The sequence below is a fragment of the Schistocerca nitens genome, chromosome 1, assembly GCF_023898315.1.
Source record: "Schistocerca nitens isolate TAMUIC-IGC-003100 chromosome 1, iqSchNite1.1, whole genome shotgun sequence".
In the NCBI taxonomy this organism is placed as follows: domain Eukaryota; kingdom Metazoa; phylum Arthropoda; class Insecta; order Orthoptera; family Acrididae; genus Schistocerca; species Schistocerca nitens.
In genome coordinates, this window is record NC_064614.1 from 784,351,465 (window position 1) to 784,368,755 (window position 17,291).

Consider the following 17,291-nt stretch of genomic DNA (forward strand, 5'->3'; position numbering starts at 1 on the left):
TGCGTCAATCACACAGCCTGCAGTACGTAAGGAACACACGGCCCTTGCTCAGAGGAACTGTCATGCGGCAGCGATGCGTTTCTGGAATCATGTTCATACGACCTTTTTTCCTCTCCTTGCAGTTTGTCGGTTTTATTAATGTTCACTCTGTGTAACTCCTCTATTATTGGGAACACTGTTGAGCACGGAGCGATGCAGTCTCTTGTTCAACGAATGCATATCTATTGTCACAGTCTGCATGCTTTGTTTGGAAGTGCGTGAGCTCCAGTTGAAGCGAAATAATGACTTGGTGATCTGTCTGAAGATTTGGAAGATAATGCATCGGTGTATCAGCATTTTGCTCAGGTAAGCTAACAATTACACTGCAAATTTGATAAATTGGAATTAACTGACGAGGTAACACCCAGAATGGGCTGTTGAGCTTAAGTGTACGATAACAATATTTTGCGGTACTTCCGCAGTCACTGAATGTTACATTAACACTTTTCTTTTTCTTCTAATGCAGGAGAGAACACAGCTGCTGAGGAGAGTGGTGCTTCTGCAGCAGGTGACAATAATGTCTGCAATCAAGATGGAGCAGAGAGCAGAGGGAGAAGACTTTCTTACATCCTGAGAGGTGGAAGAGCAGCGGAACTGCGGGCAACTATACTACGAGAAAGGGCGTAAGTGTTCCAGCTAAAAGCCTTCCCGCTGACGCCCTCTGCTGCAAGTCTCAGTGCTACAACCAACTTAAAGAACAGAGACAAAACAGGTTTCCATCCTTCTGGAAACTCAGTGATTGCAATCTAAAAAATGTGTACCTCCGGGGACTTTCTCAGTCAGGTCAGATTATGGCTTGGGCCTACTAACTCAGGTTAACATGAAACAGGTTGTTTATATCAGCAATAATTTCTTCTACGCTTTTAAGATCTCCCGTCTTCCAAGATAACAACAGCCATATTTACAGAGCCGCACGCAAATATTCATGTTTGGCGAACATTCCGGCAGCCTGTCGCACCTCAATTAGATCAGTAGATCACCCGATTCAAACCTCATAATAAATTTCTGGGATTATATGGAGCAGCAGACGAAACGTACCAGTCATTACCCCAACAAGCCGGTAGCTCTGTCATATCTAATCACCGAAGAGCGACTGCATACGGCATACCTGAAGAAACTTGTGGAAACTTGGATGAATCCAGGTTCTGGTTTACAGCATCATGATGGCCGCATCCGTGTTTGGCGACATCGCGGTGAACGCACATTGGAAGCGTATATTCGTCATCGCCATCCTGTCGTATCACCCGGCGTGATGGTATGGGGTGCCATTGTTTACACGTCTCGGTCACCTCTCGTTCGCATTGATGGCACTTTGAACAGTGGACGTTACATTTCAGATGTGTTATGACCCGTGGCTCTACCCTTCATTCGATCCCTGCGAAACCCTACATTTCAGCAGGATAATGCACGACCGCATGTTGTAGGTCCTGTACGGGCCTTTCTGGATACAGAAAATGTTCGACTGCTACCCTGGCCAGCACATTCTCCAGATCTCTCACCAATTGAAAACGTCTGGTCAATGGTGGCCAGTCACAACTCTTAATCAACTGTGGTATCGTGTTGAAGCTGCATGGGCAGCTGTTCATGTACACGCCTTCCAAGCTCTTTTTGACTGAATGCCGCGGCGTATCAATGCCATTATTACGGCCAGAGGTGGCTGTTGTGGGTACTGATTTCTCAGGATCTATGCACCAAAACTGAGTGAAAATGTAATCACATGTCAGTTCCAGTATAATATATTTGTCCAATGAATACCCGTTTATCATCTGCATTTCTTCAGTGTGGAAAATCTTTTTTTCTTTTTTTTTTTTTAGTAGGGGATAGTAATGGACTGGTAGTAGTGTGTAGAATGTTGCTAGAGTTTTTTGTTGGTGGACAAACTGTCTGCCATATCTTTACATTTACACAGGTTGGAAATATTATACGAAAATGGGCAAACATGTGATAGGACTGCATATGTATGTCACTGACATATATCGTATACTGTTATTTGAGGTGCAACCAATTTACACCTCCGTTTTTTTTTTGTTTTTTTTTTTTTCTCAGGCCTGGAAACCAATAGAAATGTGGTGTGCGTACTGTAAGACCTTCGGTACACACACCATCAGATATTTGACTTGTCGCTCTAATGAAGTAGGCGAGTGTCAGCAATATGTCTCGTGGTCTTATTGTAGCGTGTTTATCTTCTGCCGTTAGGTCAGACGATAGAAATGCCACTTGCACGCTTAGAGTAGCAGATTGACGGTGACCAACTTTAAACAGAACTTGATTAATTTTCACACACACTTAATAAAATAATAAAAATCAGATATTACGTAACTTGATTCTGGATGCTGTTTACAATTGACAATCTGAAGTTCCTTTAGTCTTGGTACGTTAATCTTATTCTCACATATCTCTGATACTTGACAAAGTGTCTATACATTTCTCTTCATGGCTATGTACAGGAATATGATAATCTTATTAGGTGCAGGCTGAAACTTGACTACAGATTAACGCAGACTAACGCAGACTAATGCAGACTGACTAATCGGAGGTCTGTACACTCGTTATAATATCTCGCGCGTTCAGGTATCACTGCGCGAGTGTGATCCGCGAGGAGAATAGGTTCTACGTTAGCAGCAATCTCATTGGCTGCGTTACATATTAATACGCGGATCGGCGGAAGCAGAATTTGGTCCGTCTTTATGGCAGCGCCATCTCGTAGAGCGGAGACGGACGAGCGCTGCGCCTGCGCTGTTGTGCTTAGCGGGGCCCGCTCTAGTGGGAAGGTTGTGTACGCACTGACTACGCGGAACTATGTACACAACAAGAAACATGCGGTTTGTTTCAAAATACGTTTGCACTCATTGTGAAAATGTGACAGATGGCAGCACTGTACTGCGCTCACAGCTCTAGTGGCAGAGGCGAGAATGAAGACTGTTCTCGATACGTAAAGTGGTGAAAAGTGTCCTCTAGGTGGGTGCCACGAATGCTGACATACAACCACAAGGCTTTACATGTTGTCAGGTAACGTTAACACGTGATGATGGCGTGAATGGGACTTTATTTTCATCTAGTGTGACAATGGATGACACGTGGATGCTATGCCAGTGATCAAATCAGACTCCTAAACAAGCGTTCGCAGCGGCAACGGAATCATGGCGTCGACGTTATGAAAAATGTGTAAAGTCGTAGGGGGATTACATCGAGAAGGACAAGTTTCACAGTTTTCGTTTGATTATTTTATGGGAAAAAATCGAAATTGTTGTTACATGAACGCGCCTTGTCAAAGGTAGATCGGCAATAAAACTGAACCACGTCCTGTAATAAACACAGAAACAGTATCATTCTTCGACAATTTACACATACGACTAATTAGCACACATATTGGATATCAATAAAGAAATTACCAGAATTATTAGTTCGTGTTGCGACTGAAGATTGTGTTAGCATATAAACCAATACATCACGGGGTGGAAAGTTCCCCAAATTAGTAGCTAGAGTACGTGAAGGAAATATGCACGAACAATAGCAATAGTAAGTCATGTTTGATCATCACTAACTTCTACATCAGTCAAGGCAAAATAGATACGATCACAAAAAAACAGATCTTGTAGCACATCAATTAATAGCCGGCCGGCGGTTCTACGCGTTACAGTCCGGAACCGCGCGACCGCTACGGTTGGTTGGTTGGTTTTTGGGGAAGGAGACCAGACAGCGTGGTCATCGGTCTCATCGGATTAGGGAAGGATGGGGAAGGAAGTCGGCCGTGCCCTTTCAGAGGAACCATCCCGGCATTTGCCTGGAGTGATTTAGGGAAATCACGGAAAACCTAAATCAGGACGGCCGGACGCGGGATTGAACCGTCGTCCTCCCGAATGCGAGTCCAGTGTCTTACCACTGCGCCACCTCGCTAGACCGACCGCTACGGTCGCAGGTTCGAATCCTGCTTCGGGCATGGATGCGTGTGATGTCCTTAGGTTAGTTAGGTTTAAGTAGTTCCAAGTTCTAGGGGACTGATGACCTCAGAAGTTAAGTCCCATGGTGCTCAGAGCCATTTTTGAACATCAATTAATTTCGACGTATCAGTACTCATATGTTGTCGTGGACTAAGACATCTCGTTCTGAGTGAGGTTACCACGTGACTAATTCGGCAAATTACACAGTAAACAATATTGCTCTTCAATTTAAAATGCATTTCCACTTGAATACTCACTTCTATACGAAAATACGTTTGTTACCTTAGTGAGCCACAGCACTAAGTAATCACAAAATGAGACTTCAACAAATAAATCCTGTAGCAACTATGTAAAGGAACATTTTTAAAGCCGAGACCGGTTTTGTGAGTTAAGGTTTTCTAGCTTGCTTATCACTGGCGGCGGTTCTTAATTTATAATCTCAGTAACTGTGCTTCAACAATGTTTTCTCAATAGCCTCTTTTTGGCAAGATAGCAGATTGCCAAATTTGTTGTCCAAGATGGTTCAAATGGCTCTAAGCACTATGGGACTAAACTTCTGAGGTCATCAGTCCCCTGGAACTTAAAACTACTTAAACCTAACTAACCTAAGGACATCACACACATCCACGCCCGAGGCAGGATTCGAACCTGCGACCGTAGCGGTCGCGCTGCTCCAGACTGTAGCGTCTAGAATGTTGTCCAAGACGATCAGTTGATGCACAACCTCTGATTATGATAATATCTAATGTGCCAGCCATAATGCGAATGAAATTTCCTGCGTGATGCATTATACAGGGTGATTCAAAAAGAATACCACAACTTTAAAAATGTGTATTTAATGAAAGAAACATAATATAACCTTCTGTTATACATCATTACAAAGAGTATTTAAAAAGGTTTTTTTTTCACTCAAAAACAAGTTCAGAGATGTTCAATATGGCCCCCTCCAGACACTCGAGCAATATCAACCCGATACTCCAACTCGTTCCACACTCTCTGTAGCATATCAGGCGTAACAGTTTGGATAGCTGCTGTTATTTCTCGTTTCAAATCATCAATGGTGGCTGGGAGAGGTGGCCGAAACACCATATCCTTAACATACCCCCATAAGAAAAAATCGCAAGGGGTAAGATCAGGGCTTCTTGGAGGCCAGTGATGAAGTGCTCTGTCACGGGCTGCCTGGCGGCCGATCCATCGCCTCGGGTAGTTGACGTTCAGGTAGTTACGGACAGATAAGTTCCAATGTGGTGGCGCTCCATCCTGCTGAAATATGAATTGTTGTGCTTCTTGTTCGAGCTGAGGGAACAGCCAATTCTCTAACATCTCCAGATACTGTAGTCCAGTTACAGTAGCACCTTCGAAGAAAAAGGGACCAAAAACTTTATTGGCTGAAATGGCACAGAAAACTTTCACCTTAGGCGAGTCACGTCCATACTGAGTTGTTTCCCGCGTATTCTCAGTGCCCCATATACAGACATTGTGACGGTTGACTTTCCCGTTAGTGTGGAAAGTTGCTTCATCACTAAACACAATCTTTGAAACGAAAGATTCATCTGTTTCCATTTGAGCAAGGATAAAATCACAGAAATCGATTCTTTTAATCTTATCAGCTGCAGACAGTGCTTGAACCAATTTCAGACGATAAGGTTTCATAACTAACCTTTTTCGTAGGACTCTCCATACAGTTGACTGTGGAATTTGCAGCTCTCTGCTAGCTCTGCGAGTCGATTTTCCTGGGCTGCGAACAAATGCTTGCTGGATGCGTGCTACATTTTCATCACTCGTTCTCGGCCGTCCAGAACTTTTCCCTTTGCACAAACACCCATTCTCTGTAAACTGTTTATACCAACGTTTAATACACCACCTATCACGAGGTTTAACACCATACTTCGTTCGAAATGCACGCTGAACAACTGTCGTCGATTCACTTCTGCCATACTCAATAACACAAAAAGCTTTCTGTTGAGCGGTCGCCATCTTAGCATCAACTGACGCTGACGCCTAGTCAACAGCGCCTCAAGCGAACAAATGTACAACTAAATGAAACTTTATAGCTCCCTTAATTCGCCGACAGATAGTGCTTAGCTCTGCCTTTTGTCGTTGCAGAGTTTTAAATTCCTAAAGTTGTGGTATTCTTTTTGAATCACCCTGTATTTCCAAGATATTCGTTTTTCGTCTGTAACTAATACTTTTAAATCATTTTTTTTATATCGCTGTTTTCAGAGCACGTGTGTCTCCCTACTGGCTAAGGTATTGTGATAGAGCGAATATTGAGATCCGGATACCATTATTACGAGTTTACACCATTTTCCTAACCAAACCTATCTGTTGAACGAACTCGTAGCAGTTCAGTGGGCTGCTAGGTATGTCCTGTGACTTGAGTTCGACATTAGAAAGCTAGATTTCCCTTACCAGTTCAGACTCGAGCTGCCACTATCGTGCAAGTGATGTATTAAAAGTATTTTAAATGGAAGCGTTTCCCGACGATGACAGTTTTGGAACAATCGTTGTCCTCTGAGATGTCATAATTACCTAAGATATCCTGACACATGGTATAAGTTTTAGTTTAATATGATGTCTCACTTGCATCTGCTATTTTCAACCGCTATGAAATCGCCTTGATTAATTCAGTAGAGCCCGCAGGCAAAGCTGTCTCCAATGTGTCGCTTCCCTTACGGCGGCTATACCACTCCGGCCATAAAACGGAAGAATTTCGTTGATTCTGTGCTGTATTGGTAAACATATCTTCTTTAAACTCTGGCAGATGTACCCGCTTCTCGTAATCAACGTATCCGTCTTCCAATTTTACGTTTCGCTGAAACAGCGGGATGAGATGGAAATCTTGTAATTCTCGCAGCGTCGTTTCTACGAAGGAAACTTGTATGACATGCTGATGCTGCTGATATATGCTGTATTGCGAAAATTTACGTCCTCGATGAAATTTACGTCTCCATAAGATGTGCAAGAGCAATCTACACAAACGGGAACGAAAATTTTCCTTGTGATAGCGAAAGCGTCGTCATAACATTCAGTTTACGTTCTTGCGTGCTCCTATAGTCGTAAAGAAAAAGCTGTAAAACTGTTGTAGTGGACCGAACAGTTGCAGTAGAAAATACAAAAAGGAAAGGAAAGGGACAAAGTAAAAGTAAGGCTGATATACAAGGACGTAGAAGTAACTGATACGCTGGACAAATTACGAAATTTCGCGCAGCATGAAAACCAGACATACGCCGGTGGACTCACAGCCGGGTATACCCCAGAAAATCGTATCTGTCTATCCTACCGAGTGAGGTGACCCACGGCTCCTTTGAAAGGGCACTGCCAATTTCCTTCCCCATCCTCGAAACACTCAGACCCTGTGCTCCGTCTGTAATGACCTCAATGTCGACGGACGTTAAACCCAAATTTTCCTTCCTTCTGTCTGTCTCCTTTTGCACTCTCGCCAGTACTGATACTCAGCCGATCAATTTGTTTTCTGATACTTTTCATTATCTTTTCCTTATTGAGATCCTACACTTGTAATAATTTTTCCATTTTTTTCTTTTTTCCGCACGTACTCCCTATGTTCCATTCAATGTCTCTTTTTGGTTTTACTCAAGCTGAAGCAAAAACGTATCGAGAGTAAATTTAAGCTGGAAATCACGACTCTATCAAGTTTCACTTAAATTCATAATTCCTCTTAGAGTTTTCGTTCCTTGTTCGGTGCTTACGTTGAACTGAAACGTTTTATCTTGACCTGGTAGCACGTTAATATGTAAATGACGTTCTTCATTCCAAGAAGTCATTGTTGCCTTGCAAGTATTTGCGAGTATCGATTGCTGTATAACCGAGTATTTCAAGTGTGTTAGTCCATTTTAAAGTTCTAGACTACACCCACAGCTAGAAAAAACCATAAAGGAATATTATCTTTCTGTAACTCCTGTTGGTATCTTTAAGTACACCACCGACCATTAAGGCTAAAACACCATGTAGGCGTAATATAAGAAAATACTTTGCTTGGATAAGCAAATAATTAGAATTTCAGCGCAACCCCGGAAAGTAAGTGGGAGTTATATCATCTGCAGACTGTAAAAGATTTCGTTGCGTTGCGTTCTCATTCAAAAATCGCATTTTAATACTGGTTTGCCTCTCGAAAGAAGGAGTTTCGTCAAAGTTTTTTGCACTAGTTGCACTAGAGCCAATCCTGACATTGTGGTGGCGCGGAGAGAGGGGCACCTAGGGCTGCATATGTATTGTTAACTGGTATCGTGCATTGTATTGTGTATTTAAAGTGGAGACCTAAAAACGACGGAGAGGCTTCGTGCCGCCATAGCCCTCAGTGTTTCACAACCCCACAACAGGCCACAGCAGTCCACCCACCCCACCACTGCCTCACACCGAACCCAGGTTTATTGTGCGGTTCAGCCCCCATTGCCCCCCCCCCCCTCCCTTTCGGGAATGTCTCATACCAGACGAGCTCAACCCAAATCTTTGCGTGGTACAGTAATTATGGTGTACGCGTTGTTAACTGGTAACATACATAATTAGTATGTTACGAGCCCAGAGTAGATTGTCTAAGGTAAGGAAGCGATAATTTCATTAAGCCGGCACCACTGGAAACATTTCGTGTCGTCTGTTCTCGGTTTCAGACTGCTGCCGTCCTCAGTGACCCCGAAGTTGTGAATTTGTAATAGTCTTACAAGGTGTTTTTGTGTTTTCCGTGTCTTTGGGTGATTGATAACAGTAACTGTATTTATGTTGAAATGCATTATAGAAGATAAGGCGCGATCACAGATGTTTACTAGATGTTTTAAATGTCATTTTTCTTCTACCCGTAGGGTTGTATTACAAAATATTTAATTTCATTTCATATTTCTTGGTGAATATGTACTGCATTAGAAGATGACCATCCCTATAACGTGCGTTCGCAAATCCACGTTACTTCCGTTTGAAACTCCTGCCGTAGCAGCTGATCGGTACGAAGAACACACATGCCCGTGAGTTGTTAGCACTGGAAGACAAACAAGAAAACATTCCCTCTCACCTCGCAACGATAATTCTATTTGCCTCTGCACCCTGCTTCGCCTCTGACGTGACCGGCCAAATTTTTGCCCGCTTATTATAATTCCTCCAGTATATTTTTGATTCGGCGAAGGAGTCGGGTACAGCCAACAGTATCAAATAGTAAGTATTTATTTTTTACCGTTTTCGGATATATATAACTTCTTCTGAAACTTCTATTTAAATTAATTGTAAAATATTACTGTCTCTGCAAGTATTGTCATTCGTGACTGAGCAGGAAAATTACATTCTTAAGAAGCTCTGAACGATAGTTGGCATTTTCGAATTATATGTTCGAGATCTGTCGAGGCTGCGTTTTATCGTTCCGCGATGTTGCTGCTTGCGTTGGTCGAAACCCGACAACTCTCAGACGAGTTTGGAATCGATGAGTTCACCCGAGGTCCATACTCAACACCATTCAGTATCTTGGCGGTCCCACTCTACTAGTGACCAAGAAGAAATAAGTATTATTCGCCGGTGATGCAGTCAAGTCACTTGTGAGACAGGTTAGTTTGCAGCAAGACAAGCAGCCACAGCAGTAGGAGAGCAAAAGGCGTTTTGGATCATGGAATCAGAGCAGTAAAAGCTTTTGATCAAATCTGACATTTGACCTTAGAGCTGCCTACATGCATAGTCACCGTATGACAACGATCATCGCATTCCCCTCAAGTCTGCAGTGCGGGGTAGCCGCGCGGTCTAGGGCGTCTTTCCGCGGTTCACGCGGTTCGCCCCGTCGGAGGTTCGATTCCTCCCTCGGGCATTGATGTGTGTGATGTCCTTAGCGTAAGTTAGTTGGATTAAGTAGTGTGTAAGCCTAGGGACCTACGATGTCAGCAGTTTGGTCCCATAGGAACTTACCACAAATATCCAATTTCCCTGAAGTCTTCCCTGACCCTTCCCCTCTTCCGAAGCCTCACTCATTTCTTGGAAATAGCGCAGCCAGACAGCTTGTAACTTAAGGGGGAGGAGATGGGGGCAGGCATAGGCGTTCGCAGAAATTTATGTAAGAGAGGCGAACATCCTAAAGTTGCTATGAATTTATAGCAGAAAACGTGAAGAATTTCTGCTGATTACTAAGAATAATTACCAGCGAAAATGCTACTGATTAAAACTCCCCAAAGAGAAGAAACAAGAAATAAACTTTTACAAAGGCTTTTTCATCTTATTCCACAACTGCTTCGCTACAAAACTTCACATCTGATCATGTTAATGGGTTTTATTGAATTATTTTCAGGCATTCTATTTCTTAAAACTAATTAGCATAATTAAATATTAATAAAACTACTCTTTTTTAGTTATTTGAATAAAGAGTGAACTGGATCATCATTCAACAAGATGAATGTGGGAAGCCTCTCAGAGCAATAACAAGTTTGCCCTATATAATCGACTTAACAGCACAGGAGTGACAAAGATGAGTCTTATTATCGCCCCCTCCCTCACACCACCAGTTTGAGAGAGCAACTTTGCCAACTGAGCTGCTGAATTGGCAATTCTACGACTGCATCTTATGCAGTCTCGTAGCCGATGGAGTTTGAGAAGATCCTATTTATTCGAGATTTTTAGACTTTGATTTTGCACAATTTTTCTCTCTCTTCTAGCGCAGAAAATTGTGTTTCTTTTATTTTTGATTGATGCACTCGGGTTCATGGAGACGTACAGATGAACACAATTACGGTATAGCGGTATAGAATCTTCCATAATTCTCGAGACGGTAAAGCTGAACGGTGTGTAAGACAGCCTTGACAGGTCTCCCTTTACCGGAGACAAGTGGTAAACTACTGTTCTGATATGTTGTGCGCTAGCAGGAGAGAGTGACCTTGTGGAAATTGGAGAAGGATATTGGCAGGTAGACAACAATCACATATGCTTAAGCAGTAGTAATTGTCTTGTCCGTGTTATAGACATACTATGGACTGTCCTTCAGACATGCATGCATGGTTATGACAATGATAACGAAAGTCCCTTCCTCTACAGGAATCACCGCAATTGTGCAAGTTCAGAACTTAGACACACAGTAATATTTTAGTAGTCAGTGTAGTATAACTGGTTAAGCCCACCATTCGCAGTAAGTGGGAAGTCCAGGTTCCAGTCCGGTGCAGCACAAATTTTCAATGTCACTAATCCATTGTACACCTTGTGGTATCACGTCTTTTAAGTTGGCAACGGAATTGCAAGTTTCCGTCAGACGCCGATAGCAGTCGTGCAGCATCCGGCGGGCCCAACGGTGCGTGCCCACTGAGCCACAGCTCCTGCGGTCCTGTAAAAGGAGCGCGTGACCGCCGCTGCAGTGCTATCGCTCATGCTTGGAGTGGACGCGTATGGGGACAGGAGGGCGTTGTGGCTTGGGAAGGGAGTGTGGCTTAGAAGAAGGGGAGCAGAGCCCATGCCTGCCGCAATCAGAAAAATAGGACCCATGCCTCCCAGACCTTTAAGTGTCCACCTGGGGCACAGGTCCCAAGCCTCCTGTGTTCATGGAAGGAACTGAGTCTCCTTTTCACACCAGGTAAGGTAGTAACATACATACTTGTAGTCGCAAAACATTTTTCTGTCTTAAGTGATAAGGAAAAAGCAACTCTGATTATCCTGCATGTCGAGATCAAAATAAAATGAGCCTGTGTTGCTTAAATATGAATTAGTGGTTGTTTCACCATTTAGTTTAGTATTACCCATCACGAGCGGGTGAACTGTCACACGCCCCAAAACTATTTACAAATTTACTTACAAATTTACAATTTGTCATCGGTAAATATATTTAAAATTTACTGTCGTAAAGGCTAGAATGTGTGCCCATCATCAAAACTGGCAATATTTTCCATTTAAGTTTGTGCTTCCAGGTTTTATTTTATAGGGAACTACTTTCACATATTCCATTCTTGTACTTTTCTCATCATTGAAATTCACCACACGTTGCTTCATGAAATTTAAATCTGGAAAGTACCTTCCCTTTTTCATCATTTAAAACGGGCCGGGCTAATAGGCCGTGGTCAGTCTATAAAACTTTCTCCTAACGTTTCATCTCGTACAGCTGGAGACATCTTCAGAGGTAAAGCGGCAAACTGTAACCAGAACTCTAGGGACCGCCTAATATATGGGCAGTGTAGAGGGCACCACAGCCCATCAAGTGACACCGGCTACAAGATTATCCCTGGTAATGACAACATTCTCGATTGGAAGTAATCGAACTACATTCTTAACGTTGCAACGTTCACATCCATATTGTATCGAATTTAACACCTTCCTCTTTTCTTTTAAAATTGTAATGATGTTTATAGATCTCAATAGCCTCTCTATACATGCGTACACGATAATGCGATGTTTTCGATATGACGTATTTGATGATCACCCCCCTGGTCAACATGCTCCGCTACGGCCGATTTATCCGTATGCCCCAGCTGGCAGTTTCTCTCGTTTTCAACCAGACGAGTGATAACATTTTTTTTTTCGTGGTACCAATGTAAAGCAGTCCACAACTCCAAGAAATTTTATACACTCTCAGTGTAGCTAAGAGACGTCGCGTATATTTTGCCAATCTCATTCTTCTATCTTCCTGGTGGGTCTGTAGGTAATCCCCACACCATCCGTGCTCAACACTTCCCCACTGCGATCTGTAATCTTACTGATGACCGGAAGAAAAAGTTCCAATTGAGGGGCCGTCGTTCCTCGTCAGTTCGGATTCTCTTCTTAGGACGAAGTGATCGATCTGTCTCTTTGTTATAATAACCATTCTTCTTGAATGTCGACCGTATGTGTTCAACCTCATCTTTTAAATGAGTTGATTTACAAATTTTGTACGCCCTGTCTACCAAAGATTTAATCATCCCTTTTTTTCTCTGGGGCGGTGGCTACAGTCCTTACGCAGGTAACAGTCAGTATGCGTGACTTTCTCTTTACCCTATGGACTAACGGCCCTTCCCTTGCTTAGCAACAGACACATCCAAAAGATTCATTGACTATTATTCTCTGTCCTCATAGTAAATTGTATTTTTAGATTGGTACTGTTGAGGTGTATCAGGAACGCATCCAATTCCTCTGCGCCTTGTGTCCATCCTACGAAAGTATCACCGACATAACAATACCACCTGGCTGGTGTTATATTGGCGCTCTGCAACGTCTGTTGTTCTGAGGTCTACATAAACAAATTGGCCCTAGCCGGACTGAGGACTGCCCGTCAATCTGTTCATAAATATCAGTATTGCATTGAAAGTAGGTTGAAGTGAGGCAGAGTCTGAATAATTCTACAATACCTGCTGGAAAAATATCAGCAACATGAGATAGCTTCGTTCACTGGAATCATAGTAAATAACAACAGAAACATCAAAACTAACAAGGATGTCATCGGGATATCAGTTAATTTGTCACTGAACGACATGAATTTCTAATATGATTTTCAGTTCCACCAACGTAAGATCGCAGGAATGAGGCAAGATGTCTATCTGATTTGTAGTTGGAGACTCTAGGCCTAGAGCACTGACTATAAGCCTCAAGGAAGACGTGGTTTACGCTCTTTGGATAATTCATAGGGCCTAGGCGGATACGCTTCCGTTTTGCAGAGTAGTTTCTTATCGCCTGAGGAGAATGGACACGCTTTCAACAATCGACTGGCGACTTTCAAAATTTTCGTAGTCGGATGTTTTAGAACTCTTGTATCAACCGAGATATAGAAGTGAACATATGTTTTTCGTTGTTGTTGTGATCTGTAGCACCGATACGTCTTGATGCAGCTCTCCACGCTAGTGTATCTTGTGCAACCCTCTTCGCCTCTACGCATATGCGAACTTACTTACTGTAATCAGTCCTTAATCTCCCTCTACAAATGAAACGAAAAGATCGTATGAGATTGTTGGTCGGGTGACCCCAAGTGTGGACGTTCTGCCGCCCAGTGGAAGTCTTTTAATTTGATGCCACTTCGACGACTTGGACGTCGATGATGAAGAAATAAATGACGTTCGACGGGCAAGTCGCCGAAGTGGCATCAAATTAAAAGACTTCCACTGGGCGGCAGAACGTCCACACTTGGGGTCACCCGGCCAACAATCTCATACGATCTTTTCATTTCATTTGTAAAGGGAGTGGATTCTTATAGTGTAGAAATGAAGGGTCTGGCAGGGTACACTAGCGTGGAGAGCTACAATTTTTACACCCCACACTTCCCTCCATTATCAAGCTCATGATTCCTTGATGCGTCAGGATGACTCCTATCAAACGATACCTTCGTTTAGTTAGTTTACGTCATAAATTTCATGTTTTCCTCAATTCGGCCTCCCTCATTATTTGATATACCCTTGCAATCTCCAGCGTTTTTCTGTAGCAGCACATTCCAAAAGTATTTTTGTCGACGCGACTCTTATAAGTCCGCAATCAAGGCACTATTCATTCTGTTCAACTGCTTTTCCAAATTCTTTCCCGCCTCAGACAGATTAACAGTGTTATCGGCAAACCACAGAGTTTTAATTTCCATTTACTGAATTTTAAATCCCTTTTTAAATTTTCTTCACAGCTCGCTCAATGTACAAATTCTTTAACATCTGGTATATCTTTCAAATCTGTTTCCGTCCCTCCTCATGTACTACTTCCCTTTCGTATCCTTCGAATCTTATAGCTCAGTGCGATTTCTGTGCAAGTGTTGGATTACTTTTCATCCCCTGTATCTCATCCCAGCAGCTTTTAGAATTTCAAAGAGTGTATTCATCTCAACGTTGTCGAAAGGTTTCTAGACGCTGCAGTTGTAGGTTTGCCTCCGCTCAGCCTGCCTTCTAAGGCAAATCGTGTTCTTACGTTTCTCCAGAACCCAAACCGATGGCCCCGAGGTCGGTCCCTGCCAATTTTTCTATTCTTCTGTAAACAGTTCGATCAATATTTTGCAACCATGTCTTGTTAAACCCATGGCACGGTAATTTTCACACATTCAGCAAATGCCTTCTTTAGAATTGGAGCTACTATATTGTCCTTGAATTTTTAAATGTTCCTTGTATACGAAGTGGAATAATTTTGTCATGGCTACCTCATCCAAAAATCTCAATAATTCTGGGGGAATGTGTCCTATTCCAGGGCCTTGTTTCAGTTTGCATGTTTCAGTGTTTCAGTGTCCATCAAATTCTTCTCGCAATATGTACACATATTTTTAACTGGAGTAAGTTTTCTTTATTTTAAGACTTCATAACACTACACAACTGTATAGACGTTTAACTAGTTTTCAAATGCCACAAAAAATATGTTGTTCATTTCAAGATAACGAAAATTTCGTTTTATATTGTCGAAGTGCTAGGTCGAAATGATTATTATAGTTTCTTAACTTTTTTTATTTTCTCTTCCGTTAATAAGGGCAAATGCGGATTTGTATTTCTAGTACCTTTGATTTCTAGTACCTTTATTTTTTATGAAAGTAGACTCGCCACTTTAACTTTTTTTTTGTCTGATCATGTACACAATACTTTACGAGTATCAGATATCAAACCCATTGCCTAGTATTTTTCTCGCCTATTATAGTTAATCCCTAAACAGTTCCCATACGGTATTTTATAGTTTCACTTACTTTTCAATATCTACTCATTACATCACTTTTCAAAAAGTTTCAGTTTCCTTATTTCCCGTTATTCCATAGTTTTGGAACGTGATTGAAATTATGTGACTGACAGTAGTTTGAAACACAACTGTTAGAATGGGAATGGCACGTGAATGTATGCTTGTATCTCGTCGCTTATGCGCTTCACCCTATACTGAATTTTTCTGACTGCAAAAATGTAAATTTAATTTAACTGCGAGAATGTAAACTGTCAATAACTTTAAACCAAACCAAAACTGCATGAATTTACGCAACAAAAAAACTGAATCTGATGCAACACTACCGATTTGTAAATGGCCCTGGCCACAAAACAAAACTTGATCAATTTGGAAATAATGGTCCCTCTGCTTAATGAATGCTATCCCTGAGACAGCAAAATTTCTCACCTTTTATCTGCGCAATGGTAACGCTCTTCGCGCTGCTCTCTGTTAGTACCTTGAATTTATAGTTAGCAAACAGATATTGTGCGTGGCTGTTGCTTAGCATACATTTTCGTTAAATTGAACGTGAGTGAGACAATAACTTCTTGAAGAAAATAGTTAATCAAAAATGACATGGATCTAGGAATTGGTGTTAACTTGGGTTAAGTAACAATACGGCACTAACTTTAAAATTTGTATTTTGATTCTTTGAAAATTAATAATGCTCACAATTAACACACTCAGCAAACTGATTATACATTAACAATTAGCTGTACAAAATCATTGGATGTGAGTGGTATACATAGTCTCAAATGATCATTTATGAATATGCGTATTGCATTGGTAACAAAACAACATTCTTTACCTTAATTATTTCCAGATTCTGTTGAGATTCCTTTTATAGTTATCAAACATCACTGAGCCATGTGCGGCTCGCCTTTTTGCCGTTCATAACTTGGTGTCTTGTAATTGCGGTAGTGGCGTCTCGTTTCCTTCTTGTGTTAATGGCGCCACTAGTTTGCTAGTACTGTTTGTCCACGAGTACTAGCAGCAGCGGTTCTCGATAGCCAGTATTGTGGTACTGTCTTTGGTGCCACCGGTAATATTTCCGGGTCGTCATGTGTCGGGGTTCATTGGGGGAAGGAGCAACTAGAAGTCCGGCAGTGCGATGACATGCCGCGACCGCTGGCGGCACGCAGGCATTGCCGGATCGAGGGGCTGTAGTTGCGAGTGCCACAACCTCGCTGTCCACCGGACCCAGCACGTTGAGTTGAGTGAACATAAATCCAGTAGTGAAACCTCCATTTTTGTGATCACGCCGTTTGTTCGTGCGTTGTTGCTAGAGGGTCGCCGTGAGACGAACAGCAGCAAGTTGAGTGTGTCAAGCTGGCGGAATCTATCAGCCGTCTTCTACTGCCTGTTATTAGTTTTTGAATTTTGTGTTATTATTTGGTTGAGTGCAACCAGCGGTATTTTACTGCCTAGTGGCTACTAACACCCCAGTTACCTGCCCTGGAGGTTAGCGTATTTTTGCGACAGTGTACTTTTCGTCGTCTTGCCGATGCTATCCGGCATGACGTGTAGTTCAAACGGTTCAAATGGCTCTGAGCACTATGGGACTCAACTTCTGAGGTCAGCACTCCCCTAGAACTTAGAACTACTTAAACCTAACTAACATAAGGACACTACACACATCCATGCCCGAGGCAGGATTCGAACCTGCGACCGTAGCGGTCTTGCGGTTCCAGACTGTAGCGCCTAGAACCGCACGGCCACACCGTCCGGCGC